Source organism: Triticum dicoccoides, chromosome 6A (assembly GCF_002162155.2).
Source record: "Triticum dicoccoides isolate Atlit2015 ecotype Zavitan chromosome 6A, WEW_v2.0, whole genome shotgun sequence".
Classification (NCBI taxonomy): Eukaryota; Viridiplantae; Streptophyta; class Magnoliopsida; order Poales; family Poaceae; genus Triticum; species Triticum dicoccoides.
Genome location: NC_041390.1, coordinates 109,851,404 through 109,864,821, shown reverse-complemented (window position 1 = coordinate 109,864,821; position 13,418 = coordinate 109,851,404). Strand labels below are relative to the sequence as shown.

Below are 13,418 nucleotides of genomic sequence, written 5' to 3'. Positions count from 1 at the left end.
CTCACCCCAGCCCTGGTCCTCGGCGTGTCAGAAGAAGAGGTCGTCATAGAGCTTCACCAAATGCGGATGGCGAGGACTATGAGGGTCCCGTGAGAGGGACACAACACTATGTAGAAGCTGGTGACGCGGATCTACGTTCTCAACGGTTATTGTTCTCGACGGGCCCGGTGAACTCCTTGTTGGGGAACGTAGTAATTTCAAAAAAATTCCTACGCACACACAAGATCATGGTGATGCATCGCAACGAGAGGGGAGAGTGTTGTCTACGTACCCTCGTAGACCGGAAGCGGAAGCGTTAGAACAACGCGGTTGATGTAGTCGTACGTCTTTACGGCCCGACCGATCAAGCACCGAAACTACGGCATCTCCGAGTTCTAGCACACGTTCAGTTCGATGACGATCCCCGGACTCCGATCCAGCAGAATGGCGGGGAAGAGTTCCGTCAGCACGACGGCGTGGTGACGATCTTGATGTTCTACCGTCATAGGGCTTCGCCTAAGAACCGCTACAATATTATCGAGGATTATGGTGGAAGGGGGCACCGCACACGGCTAAGAGATCAATGATCAATTGTTGTGTCTTTGGGGTGCCCCCTGCACCCGTATATAAAGGAGCAAGGGAGGAGGAGGCCGGCCCTAGGAGAGGGCGCGCCAAGTGTGGAGTCCTACTAGGACTCCCTAGTCCTAGTAGGATTCCACCTCCCATATGGAATAGGAAAAGAGGAAGGGAAAAGGAGAAGGAAGGAAGGGGGCGCCCCCCTTCCCTTGTCCAATTCGGACCAGACCAAGGGGAGGGGTGCGGCCACCCTTGAGGCCCTTTTCCTTCTTTCTCGTATGGCCCAATAAGGCCCAATACGTATTCCCGTAACTTTCCGGTACTCCGAAAAATACCCGAATCACTCAGAACCTTTCCGATGTCCGAATATAGTCGTCCAATATATCGATCTTTACGTCTCGACCATTTCGAGACTCCTCGTCATGTCCCCGATCTCATCCGGGACTCCGAACTCCTTCGGTACATAAAAACTCATAAACTCATAATATAACTGTCATCGAAACCTTAAGCGTGCGGACCCTACGGGTTCGAGAACAATGTAGACATGACCGAGACACGTCTCCGGTCAATAACCAATAGCGGAACCTGGATGCTCATATTGGCTCCCGCATATTCTACGAAGATCTTTATCGGTCAGACCGCATAACAACATATGTTGTTCCCTTTGTCATCGGAATGTTACTTGCCCGAGATTCGATCGTCGGTATCTCAATACCTAGTTCAATCTCGTTACCGGCAAGTCTCTTTACTTGTTCCGTAACACATCATCCCGCAACTAACTCATTAGTTGCAATGCTTGCAAGGCTTTAAATGATGTGCATTACCGAGAGGGCCCAGAGATACCTCTCCGACAATCGGAGTGACAAATCCTAATCTCGAAATACGCCAACCCAACAAGTACCTTCGGAGACACCTGTAGAGCACCTTTATAATCACCCAATTACGTTGTGACATTTGGTAGCACACAAAGTGTTCCTCCGGTAAACGGGAGTTGCATAATCTCATAGTCATAGGAACATGTATAAGTCAGGAAGAAAGCAATAGCAACAAACTAAATGATCAAGTGCTAAGCTAATGGAATGGGTCAAGTCAATCACATCATTCTCCTAATGATGTGATCTCGTTAATCAAATGACAACTCATGTCTATGGTTAGGAAATATAACCATCTTTGATCAACAAGCTAGTCAAGTAGAGGCATAGTAGTGACACTCTGTTTGTCTATGTATTCACACATGTATTATGTTTCCGGTTAATACAATTCTAGCATGAATAATAAACATTTATCATGATATAAGGAAATAAATAATAACTTTATTATTTCCTCTAGGGCATATTTTCTTCACTCCTGTCACTACGTTCTTGGCTGGAGCCTGGGCATAGACAGACCTGCGCCTGCGATTGATGCCTCCAAGCTGCCGAAATTGCCGCAGCTGGGGTCCAAGCCTCGCTCAAGAGTTCTGGAGATGACCCTGCCAATAGCAAGCGCGCTTGTTGTCCTCGTCGCCGGCGCCACCTTGGTTCTGCTTGTGAGAAGGCGCCTGAGGTACACCGAGGTGCGGGAAGATTGGGAGATGGAGTTCGGGCCGCACCGGTTCGCGTATAAAGATCTGTTACATGCCACAAACGGGTTCAAGGACAAGCACCTGCTTGGTGCAGGAGGCTTCGGCATGGTGTACAAGGGGGTGCTTCCGGTGTCCGGGGTAGAGATCGCCGTGAAGAAGGTGTCCCATGGATCCAAGCAAGGGGTGAAGGAGTTCGTCACGGAGATCGTAAGTATTGGCCGCATCAAACACCGCAATCTCGTGCAGTTACTTGGCTATTGCCGGTGTAAAGATGAGCTCATTTTGGTGTATGCCAAATGGTAGCCTGGACAAGTATATGTACAACCAAGGAGATGGAGATGGCCTCACATTGGACTGGGCTCAAAGATGTCAAGTGATCAAAGGGGTTGACTGTGGATTACACTACCTGCACGAGAGGTGGGAGAATGTCATCATTCACCGAGACGTCAAGACAAGCAACGTGCTCCTCGACAAGGAAATGAATGGACGGCTAGGAGATTTTGGGCTTGCAAAGTTGTATGAGCATGGCACCAACCCACAAACAACACGTGTGGATGGAACCACGGGGTACTTAGCGCCGGAGCTAGTGAGAACGGGGAAAGCCACCCCTGTAATAGACGGTTTCGCCTTCGGAACATTCATGCTCGAGGTCACTTGCGGACGAAGGCCGATCAAGCAAGACGAGCAAGGCAACCAAATCTTGTTGGCAGACTGGGTACACGAGCACTTGCATAGTGAGTCACTCGTCGAGGCAGCAGATCCAAGGCTGCAAGGCGAGTACAACTCTGACGAGGTGTGCCTAATTCTCAAGATTGGACTGCTTTGCTCTCACCCATCTCCCTCTGCAAGGCCCACGATGCAACAAGTTTTGCAGTATCTTGATGGAGAACTGCCACTCCCGGAGATGACACACTCAACCTTGAGCTTTAACTTGTTAGCTCTTAGGGAAAGAAAGGAGTTGCATTCCATGTCAAGGCCATTCTCATCTATGGCGATGACCGTCGGCACCATATCTGACCTCTCTGGCGGAAGATGACACTCATGGTGTTTGATTTTAATATTATATCATGTCCTTGCTCAAGTTCTTAACACCTTTAAATAATATTATGATACTTAAAATATTGGATGACATATGACATGATAAGTGGATCTTGTTAACCGTATTTAGGGCACCTTAACAAACATATTCTGGTTTTGATATTATGTAAATTCATTTTCATTTTTACTATCACATCATAGTTCAAACTTCAATGATTGCTTGGAAATAAGAGGTGGGTAAATGTTGGCAAATAGATTACGTGCATTCTTTCTTGCATAAGGTTTCGAGTTTACTTGGCAACTATTCTTGTCGGACATGGTTTAGAATGAAATCAGTTGGATTTATATGGAATGTTTTTTTACAACTTAGACCACTACACTCCCTGGTCTACTTTCAAGTTAAACAGCCACACACACACTCAAAGCTCTTAGAGCATCCACACCCAGACTCGTCGAACACTCCCTATACGTCCGGGGGGATGGCTCGGTTAGTGACCGGTCATAAAAGCATGACCCAGTCGCATGGCCCTCCGCCACTCCCAGGAGGAGTGCGCCCGCCCGTAGTTAGAGATTGATTCGGCTGGAATCCATTGCATTGGCACAAATGGCGCTCGAGTCTATCAGGGCTGGTGGCTCGAGGTGTGTGCCCTCTGCATCACCAGACGTGGTGAGGTTCGTCTCTCCCCCAAACTCCGGTGTGGACGCACATGAGGGTTATAGGGAGGGGTGTGCCCATCATGTGAGGCAATGGGCGCGGGAGGCCGAGGCCTGCTTCGTTGCCGACATGACCTTGAACGAGGAAGTCATCTGTGTCCACAACTCCACATCCTCTAGAAGTGAAAAAAGAGGAGGACGCGCTCCCCGCGCGAGAACATAACCGGGCGGTCCATAGCATGGCTGGACTACCCTCCAAAAAGAAGGAGGATAATAGGGATGGGTCGGACAACTCCGATGACGGGGTTCGATCCTTTTTGCGACTTCGAGCTCCACTTCTGCGACTAAGAGCATCTCCAGCCGTTGAGCCGCCCAGGAGGCATTTTTTCGCCGCCTGGGGGGCTGCCAGCGAAAACTTTGGCATGGGAATGAAAATATCCCTAGTCGTTTCCACCCCCTACTCCCCGAGCGAGGCCGTGCCCGTCCTCCGGGCTGCGCTCCGCGACACGCTCGGCGAGGCCGTGAGCGCCATTGGGGCCGTCGCCGGCCTGGAGCACGGCGTCGGGGCGTTTGACGGCGGCGTCGAAGACGAGCCCAAGCGCGTCCGTTCCTGGCGGCGGAGGCCAAGTACGCGGCTGCCTCGCCCCGCCCCGCCACCGCGACGACGCCCCACGCCGCACAGCCGTGCCCCGGTGGCGGTGGTCGCGTCGGAGCGCGCGTCACTCGCGCAGGGCATCTGCGTCTGCTACTGCGAGGCTGCATGTGTCGGTGCGCCAACTACTGCGAGGCTGCCTGTGCCGATGGCGGGGCCGGCATCGAGGAGGAGAAGATGGGAAGCGTGCATGGCCGGTGCGGCCGAGGATGTCGATGACCCGGCAGAACCCCGACAATGCTTGGTCCGCGATCTCCCCGAGCAGCGGCGACGCGCAGTCGGCGTGGGGGGAGAGTGACGCGGCGAGGAGCTCGAGGTTGCGGAGCCCTCGGCGGCGGCCTCGTGGAAGGCCAGCTGCTACTCCCCGGCTAGGGCGCATGCATGGCACCAGGTGCATGGCTCCGGGCCGGGGCCGCTCGTGGCCTCCGCGCTGGGGGCCGGCCGTGCTCGCATGCTCGGGGCCAGCGCCGCCTATGGCCGGCGTGCCCGGTGCCGGGGCCACCCGTGGAGGAGAAATGCCTCGTCCGCAGCGGCGGCGTGGGGCCAGCGACGGGCGCCGGAGCGAGGAGCAGGGGGAGAGGAGAGAGCGCGGAGGAGCGAGGAGCAGGGCGGCGTGCATGCGGGAGAGAGAGAACAGAGATTGTCTTTTTTTGCATGCATCAGGTGGGCCTAGAGAGGAAAAGATGGAGAGAGAGAGAGAGACAGAGAGGCTGGCAGTGGGCCTTTCACGGCTAAAACAAAGCGTCGGCGCCCCCAACTGCCCCCCGCTTTTCTGGGTTTGCATTGCGTGCGCCGGCCGTAACTTTCGTCAAATCCGGCGCTAAACGAGACTCTGGGATTGCGGTTGGGACGTTTTTTACTCGCCGGTGCTAAAAAAAGGCTCCCGGGGGGCGTCTTGGGGGCACGAGTGGAGATGCTCTAAGATGTCAAGGGCGATTCCAAGGGCAAGGACAGCTGATGGCTCTATATTTTATGCATTTTTAGAGCTCTTTGTTACATGTTCTCTCCATGTATCATGTCTCATTTAACCAAACATATAGATCATTTTTAGAGCTCTTTGTTACATATTCTCTCCATGTATTATGTCCCATTTTTAGAGCAGAAGAGAAAAATGAACCTTAGTCAAAGGGAGTCACTTAGTCTAACTTTTACCATGTCCTTGCTGCTCATCAATATACTCGTCTATTCTCGACAACAACATGTGAGACTGACTACACATCTCATGGATGGGGCACGAAGTTTCGCTGCCGTCTTTGACGGGCAATGTCCAAAGTCGTTGGATGGGTACAGAGCATGCTGTTTTCTTTGGATGTGAAACCATAGCAGTCCCGATCAGCTAGAAATGTTTTCACAGGTGTCATGCAGGCCAAACTCGCAGGGCCACGCACCTGTCCGGTCACCCGTCTGCGCCGTGATTCGTGCATTTGTGTGACCTCAAAATAGGTAAAAGGGCAGATAATGTTTTTATGGTATGAATACATGAAAAAGTTCCGATATACAGGTCGCTGTCATACAAATATGTCGTATGTGTTGGAAACGAGAGTTTGGCAATGCTTCGCGATGTATTGATCGGTGCATAGCGCACGTATATATGGAGTACAAGGTGGGCCACAACCTCAACTATGCAAAGACTAGGAGGTGGGCCAGGCTATATAATATACATGCACGAACCATATATTCAACACCCCCCGCAGTCAAAGCGTCGCCGAAGACGCAAAGACTGGACCTAAACTCCTCGAAAACAGAAGTAGACAGTCCTTTCGTCATGACGTCGGCGAACTGCTGTGCCGTCGGGACGTGGAGGACCCGGATGCGCCCAAGAGCCACCGCTCACGAACGAAGTGTATATCGAGCTCAATATGCTTCGTTCGACGATGATGGACCGGGTTGGCGGAGAGGTAGACGGCGGAGACGTTGTCGCAGTAGACAAGCGTGGCCTTGTGAACATCACAAAGCAACTCCTGAGGTAGCTGACTGAGCCAAGAGCATTCAACAACGACGTTAGCCACTGCTCGATACTCAGCCTCGATACTCGAGCGAGACACAATGGGCTGTCGCTTGGAGGACCAAGAGATCAGGGACGGCCCAAGATAGACACAGTACCCCGAGGTGGAGCGCCGTGTGTCCGGGCAGCCGGCCCAGTCCGCATCAGAATAGGCGACGAGGTCGGTGGAGCCGGAGGCCGTCAGCGTAAGTCCCAAAGACTGGGTGCCGCGTATGTATCGGAGGATACGCTTCACCAGAGTCCAGTGAGAGTCGCGCGGAGCATGCATGTGAAGACCGACCTGCTGAACAGCATACTGCAAGTCGGGGCGCGTCAGGGTCAGGTACTGCAAGGCGCCCACAATGGAGTGATAGAATGTTGCATCAGATGCAGGCGAACCCTCCAAAGCGGAAACCTTGGCCTTGGTGTCGACGGGCGTGGGAGCGGGTTTGTAGTTAAGCATGCCAGCTCGGTCGAGAAGCTCATGGGCGTAGCGCTGCTGATGCAGGAAGAACCCATTTGGTCGCCGAATGACCTCAATGCCAAGGAAGTAATGCAGGGGACCCAAGTCCTTCAGGGCAAACTCATCGCGAAGACGAGCAGTGAGCCGCTGAAGGAGCGCGACAGTGGATGCCGTCAGAATGATGTTATCGACGTACAACAGCAAGTAGGCCGTGTCAACTCCGTGATGATACACGAAGAGGGACGCATCGGAGCAAGTCGATGTAAATCCGAGCGTCTGCAGGAAGGCGGCGATGCACTGGTACCAAGCCCGAGGCGCCTGCTTCAGCCCGTAGAGAGAACGGGAGAGCAAGCTCATAGAACACCTACTCAGCCAGGTGGCCATGCAAGAAGGCGTTGGACACGTCCAACTGATGCACAGGCCAAGCTTGGGACACGGCTAGCTGGAGCACGACGCGGATCGTGCCCGGTTTAACAACCGGGGCAAATGTGTCGGTGAAGTCCATGCCCGCGCGTTGCTGAAATCCCCGAACCACCCAGCGAGCTTTATAGCGCTCGAGAGTGCCATCCGGACGAGTCTTGTGCCAAAAGACCCACTTGCCCATGATGATGTTGGCACGGAGCGGCCGAGGGATGAGCTGCCAGGTACGGTTCCGCTGGAGAGCGTCGAACTCTTTCTGCATCACAGCGAGCCAATGAGGATCCCGAAGGGCGGCTCGAGCTGACGATGGGAGAGGAGACGGCTCAGAGACGGAAGCAGTGAGAAGGTACTCATCGATGGGGTACCGCGTGCTCGGTCGAAGAGTGCCAGCTCGAGAGCTAGTCATCGGGCGGGGCAGCGGGTCCGGAGTGGAGACGGGCGACGACGAAGAAGAGCCCGCCTCCTCCGAGACCGCCGCGGGCGAGGCCGCCGGCGAGATGGCGGGCGAGGCGGCAGGCGAGATCGCTGCGGGCGAGGCCGCCGGAGTGGACGAGGCCGAGGACGCTGGGGGCGTCACGTGCGCCGAGGGAGGTGCGGCCCCTAGGGCAGCCAACCGGGGAGAAACTCGACCCGTGGCGCGGGGGGCACCCTCAAAGCCGGGAGGCGTCCCAAGAGAGGCACGGGAGTGGCCGTCACCTGGAGCGGGCAAAGCCGCAACATCCGAAGGTACCTGCTAAAATAGAAAAACCATCTCATCAAAGTAAACATGTCATGAAGTGATCACCCAATGTGAGATAGGATCATAGCAGCTGTAGCCTTTGGTGTGGGGGGTAGCCAAGAAAGATGCAGGCCACAGACCGAGGGGCGAGCTTATGAGGAGCAGTGGAAGCGATGCTGGGGTAGCACAGGCAATCGGAAATGCGGAGCTCAACATAGGAAGGTGGCATGCCAAACAAGAGGTGATGAGGTGCAAAATTCCCGCGAGGGGGACAAGGACGAATGTTAATGAGTAGTGACGCAGTGGCGAGCGCATCTGGCCAAAAACGTGGTGGCACGTTGTCATGAAAGAGGAGGGTGCGAACGCAATCATTGAGAGTGTGAAGCACACGCTCAGCACGGCCGTTTTGTTGCGAAGTGTACAGGCAAGTGAGACGAAAGATCGTGCCATGTGAGGCGAGAAGGTTGCAGATCGCAAGGTTATCGAACTCCTTCCCGTTGTCTGTTTGCAACGCATGAATGGGACGTCCAAACTGCGTGGAGACATAGGAGTAAAAGGCAGTGAGAGTGGCAACAGAGTCTGACTTTCGCCGCAACGGGAAGGTCCACACATAGTGCGAAAAATCGTCAAGTATGACAAGATAATAAAGATAGTTTGTGTTACTTGCAACAGGAGAGGTCCAAACATCACTATGAATTAACTCAAACGGGTATGATGCAACATGCGAGGAAGTGCTAAAAGGAAGACGGACATGTTTGCCGAGACGACATGCATGACAAGTGTGATCGTCGATCTTATTACACATGAAGGAAAAACTCCGGAGAATATGACGAAGGGTGGTGGTGTTGGGATGACCGAGACGAGCGTGCCAAAGGTCCACTCCGGCGGAAAGTGCCATGGGTGCAGCGATGGAGGAGGTAAAGGAGTGGACCGGGTAGAGCTCGTCGGGGCTGTCACATCGGTGGAGCACCATCCGGGTACGGGCGTCCTTAACAGAAAAGCCAAACATGTCAAATTCAACGGTAATAGGATTTTCACGTGTAAGAGAACGAACAGAAACAAGATTTTTAATGATGTCGGGAGAAACAAGCACATTAGAAAGATATAATGGCATGGAGTTAGAAGGAAAAGCAGCATGGCCGACATGAGTAATAGGAATGGAAGAACCGTCACCCACGGTAATGCGAGCAGCGGTGTGAACGGGATGAGCGGCGAGAAGGTTACCAGGGTTGGCGGCCATGTGAGCCATAGCTTCGGTGTCCATATACCAGTCGCCACCGCCAGTGTATTGCTGCGGCATGGGGGCGGTGTGGAGGGCCGTGAGGAGCGCGGGGTCCCAAGGCGCCGGTGGGAGAGCCGGGGCGGACGGTGCGGGCTGAGGCGGGGGCGCCACAAACCCACCGGCCGGAGGCAACCCATAGGCCGCAGAGGGGCCGTAGAGCGGCACGGGATGGTATGCCTGAGGGGCCGCGTGAAGCGCCTGATGAGCGGCCGGGCAGGCACCGAAGAGGCCGGGAGCGGGGGCACGCGGGATAGGCATGGAATATGCGTGCACAACCCTGGTCCAGGGGTTCTGGCCGGCCTGCCAGGGTGCCGGGGGGAGCTGCGGCTGCTGCTGGCGCGGCACCCCGCCGGGCGCAGTCGGCTACTGCTGTTTGCGGCCGCCGCGGCCACGGCGGCCCCCGCGACGCTGCTGTTGCTGATGGTCGGCAAGAGGTGGCGGAGGAGCCGGCTGCGGCTGCGGGTAGGGGAACCCGGGTGGCGGCGGCGCCGGGAAGGGGCCCGGGGCGGGCCTTGGCGGGGCGGAGGGCGGCGCGCCGCCGCGAGTACCCGCGGTGAGGGCAGTGTGGGTGGCCCGGGCGCGTGACATCCGCATCCGCTTCTCCTCCAACTTCAGGTAGGCGATGATCTTAGGGAACGTCGGGTTGGTGATGAGGGGGATGTTGGAGGAGGCGTTCCCGAACTCGTCGCTCAGGCCAGTGATGAGGGTGCTCAGGAGGAGTTCGTTGGAGACCTTCTCACCAAGGTCACGGAGCTCGTCAACAAGCTTCTTAAGGTGCATGCAGTAATCGTCGACAGACAAGTCAAGCTGCTGGCACCCAAAAAACTCGTCGTGCAAGAAAACTTTGCGTTGGAGCGCATTGTCGGTGAAGAGGCCGTTGAGCTTTGTCCAAACGGCGTGAGCATCATCGTCGGCGGAGATCACCGTGTGGAAGAGGTCCTTCATGAGGGTGGCTTCGATGGACATCCACTCCTCATCGTCCTCCATGAAGTGGGAATCCATGGTGCCATCGATGTGATCCCGGATGTTGTATTCCTGGAACACAAGGGATAAGTACGTCTTCCACGTATAGTAGGTGGAGGTGAGTTGGTCGAGGACGACAGGAACCCGAGCGAGAATGTTGAGGTCGCGGATGACGACGGGGTCGGGGCCGTCGAACGGGTTGGTGCGGCGGGTGCGGGTATTGCCGGAGGAGCCAGGGGAGGCCATGAGGAGACGAGGGCGGCGGCGTCACGTGAGAGGCGGTGCGGCAGGTTGGGGCGGAAGCGGGGCACGGCGCACACGGGGCGGCGGTCACGGCGGCGACGGCGACGGGGGGTGGCGGCGGCGGTGGTGTTGGGCGGCGGCGGCACAAGATTAGGGTTAGGATCGTAGGTGTGATACCATGTTGGAAACGAGAGTTTGGCAATGCTTCACGATGTATTGATCGGTGCATAGCACACGTATATATGGAGTACAAGGTGGGCCATAACCTTAACTATACAAAGACTATGAGGTGGCCAGGCTATACAATATACATGCACGAACCATATATTCAACAGTATGTACTGCCGTATTTTCCTGTTCTTGACTATGGGTGGACCTTATGGCGGATCCGGCCACACCGCTAACTCGACCAGCCGACGGCCATGGCGGAGCCGGCCGCCTGTGGCCCATGACTGCAGGCTCCGGCTTGCAGGCGAGTTTCCTTTCTCCCGAGTATTCGGAATAATCCTCACCAGAGAAGTCTTCAAACGACGCTTGAACCAATTCGGCCATACACTACCGGAATCTCCCCCTATGCCGACGGCCAGGCCCGTCGGCATAGCCCCGAGTCCCGTCGGGATAGGCCTATGCCGACGGCCCCCGTCGGCATAGGGCCGTCGGCAACATATGCGTCGGCACAGCCAGGGAGGCCATCGGCATAGAAAAGCCGTCGACATATATGCTACGCCGACGGGGACCGTACATCTATGCCGACGGCCACGGCCGTCGGCAACTATCGCGCCTAACGGCGGCCACCGTCAAGTTTGGCCAACGACAGGCCGTCACGTGGCACACCTATGCCGTCGGCCTAGCCGTCGGCTTAGTCAAAACCTACGCCGACGGCCTAGTCGTCGGCATAGGTGTGCCACGTGGCGGCCTGTCGTTGGGCATGGACCAGGGCTATGCCGACGGCTAGGCTGTCGGCCTAGTTTCAAACTATGCCGACGGCCTAGCCGTCGGCATAGCCCTTCATACAGAGTTCCCAGCAGCTGACGCGTGGCACATATGCCGACGGCATAGCCGTCGTCATAGCTTTTAAACTATGCCGATGGCTATGCTGTCGGCATAGGTGCCATGTGTTAGCTACTGGGAACTCACGCCAGCCCTATGCCGACGGCATAGCCGTCGGCATAGTTTGCTTTTGATTCTTTTTCTTTTTTCTGTTTGTTTTCAAATCAGTTCAATTCAAATAACAGCACATATATACCAGCGCATATCAGCAGCACATATCAACGAACGTAAGCATAAGCATCATCACAACAATAATTGCATAAGCATCATCACACACAAGTCTCTAAATGATCATCATCACAACCAACATAAGTATAAGCATATAGAAAAGCACACAAGTCATCTAAATGATCATCACCACACACAAGTCATCTGAAGCATCATCATCACATCTCAAGTATAATCGAGCACCGCGGAGGTCGTCACCGCCAAGAGCGCCGAAGCCCAGGTCGTCACTGCTAGCGGCAGCGCTACCGCCAAGACCGCCTCCACCTCCGCCTCTGCCTCCGTGGATCGGAGTGGTCGGGCTCCGTGTCTCTGGAGTGCTGTGAAGACCACCGCCAACGGTAGATCCACCTGTTCCCTGGATGTTGAAAAGACATATTAACGGGATATATGATTGTGTTGAAAGGCATGACATGCTTTGGGTGAATAGATTGGGGATGAACTAACCGGCGAGGGGCCGGCGTTCTGTGCCACAAACTCCTCAAAGCTCAGCATCACTGGTTGTGCTGGAGGGCATTGTGCTGGAGGGAACTGAGGACACCTGTTGGCCGCCATTTCTGAAAAGCCTGCTGCATCTGGCTATCCCTCTGCACTTGGTGTTCATAAAGCCTCTGATGCCACGCCATGGTCTCCTGGCGTGTGTACTCCAGGTAGGCCTACGGTATGAAGTGAGCAATGAAGATAAGAGGGAAAATACTTACAGATTGTTGCTCCTGAAAGAGGGACTCTGCACTAGTTACTGGCTGGCTCGAACACTGGCTCAGGCTCGGGTCGATCCGACGAAGCTGTGTGTAGGAGATACTAGGAGTGATCACAGCATCGAGAATCGCCTCTCGACCATGCTCCTTGGGCCCCATGCTCACCACCGCCCTCTCGTCCAGAGGCGCCGCAATGGGGTCAGGTGTGTCAGGATGTAACTTCAGATACGCTGCGGAGTAGGCCTTCTTCCTCCCCGCGGTCTTCTTGTCGTAGTACTTGGGCTCGCCAGGCTTGGAGTCATTCCGCGTATGGGCGATCTCCCACGCCTGCATGTCTGAGAGCGGCCGCTTCAGTTTCTCCTCCTGCACCACCAAACAGAGGTTAGTCATACATAAGAAAGTGATGGTAAATAGAAGAAGAAGAATGTTTAATGGGGTTAGTCATACATTAACTGCCTTGTAGAGATAGTGGTTTCGGTTTCCCTGAGCATGTACTCCCTCCGTCCCTCGGTTAGCCTTATTTTTGGTTCTCATAGCTGCCCAAGCTCCAGCCTCATCACACCAAAGATCCACCAATGCCGCCCAGGACTCGTCTTTTTGTAGGATCGAAAGTATGTCTAGAGCGGGGGTGATTAGACTACTTGACCAAATAAAAACTTAACCTTTTCCCAATTTTAGTTCTTGGCAGATTTTAGCTATTGTAGGACAAGTCAAGCAATCATCACACAATTCAAGCAAGCATGCAAAGAGTATATTGGCAGCGGAAAGTAAAGCATGCAACTTGCAAGAATGTAAAGGGAAGGGTTTGGAGAATTCAAACGCAATTGGAGACACGGATGTTTTTCCCGTGGTTCGGATAGGTGGTGCTATCCTACATCCACGTTGATGGAGACTTCAACCCACGAAGGG

The 13,418-nt window shown here is 54.7% G+C and overlaps 1 pseudogene; it reads left to right on the top strand.

Moving 5' to 3' along the window:
- The window catches only part of LOC119315731, a 6,015-nt pseudogene extending 2,860 nt beyond the window's left edge, over positions 1–3,155 (top strand).
- Positions 3,156–13,418: the final 10,263 nt, after the last annotated feature.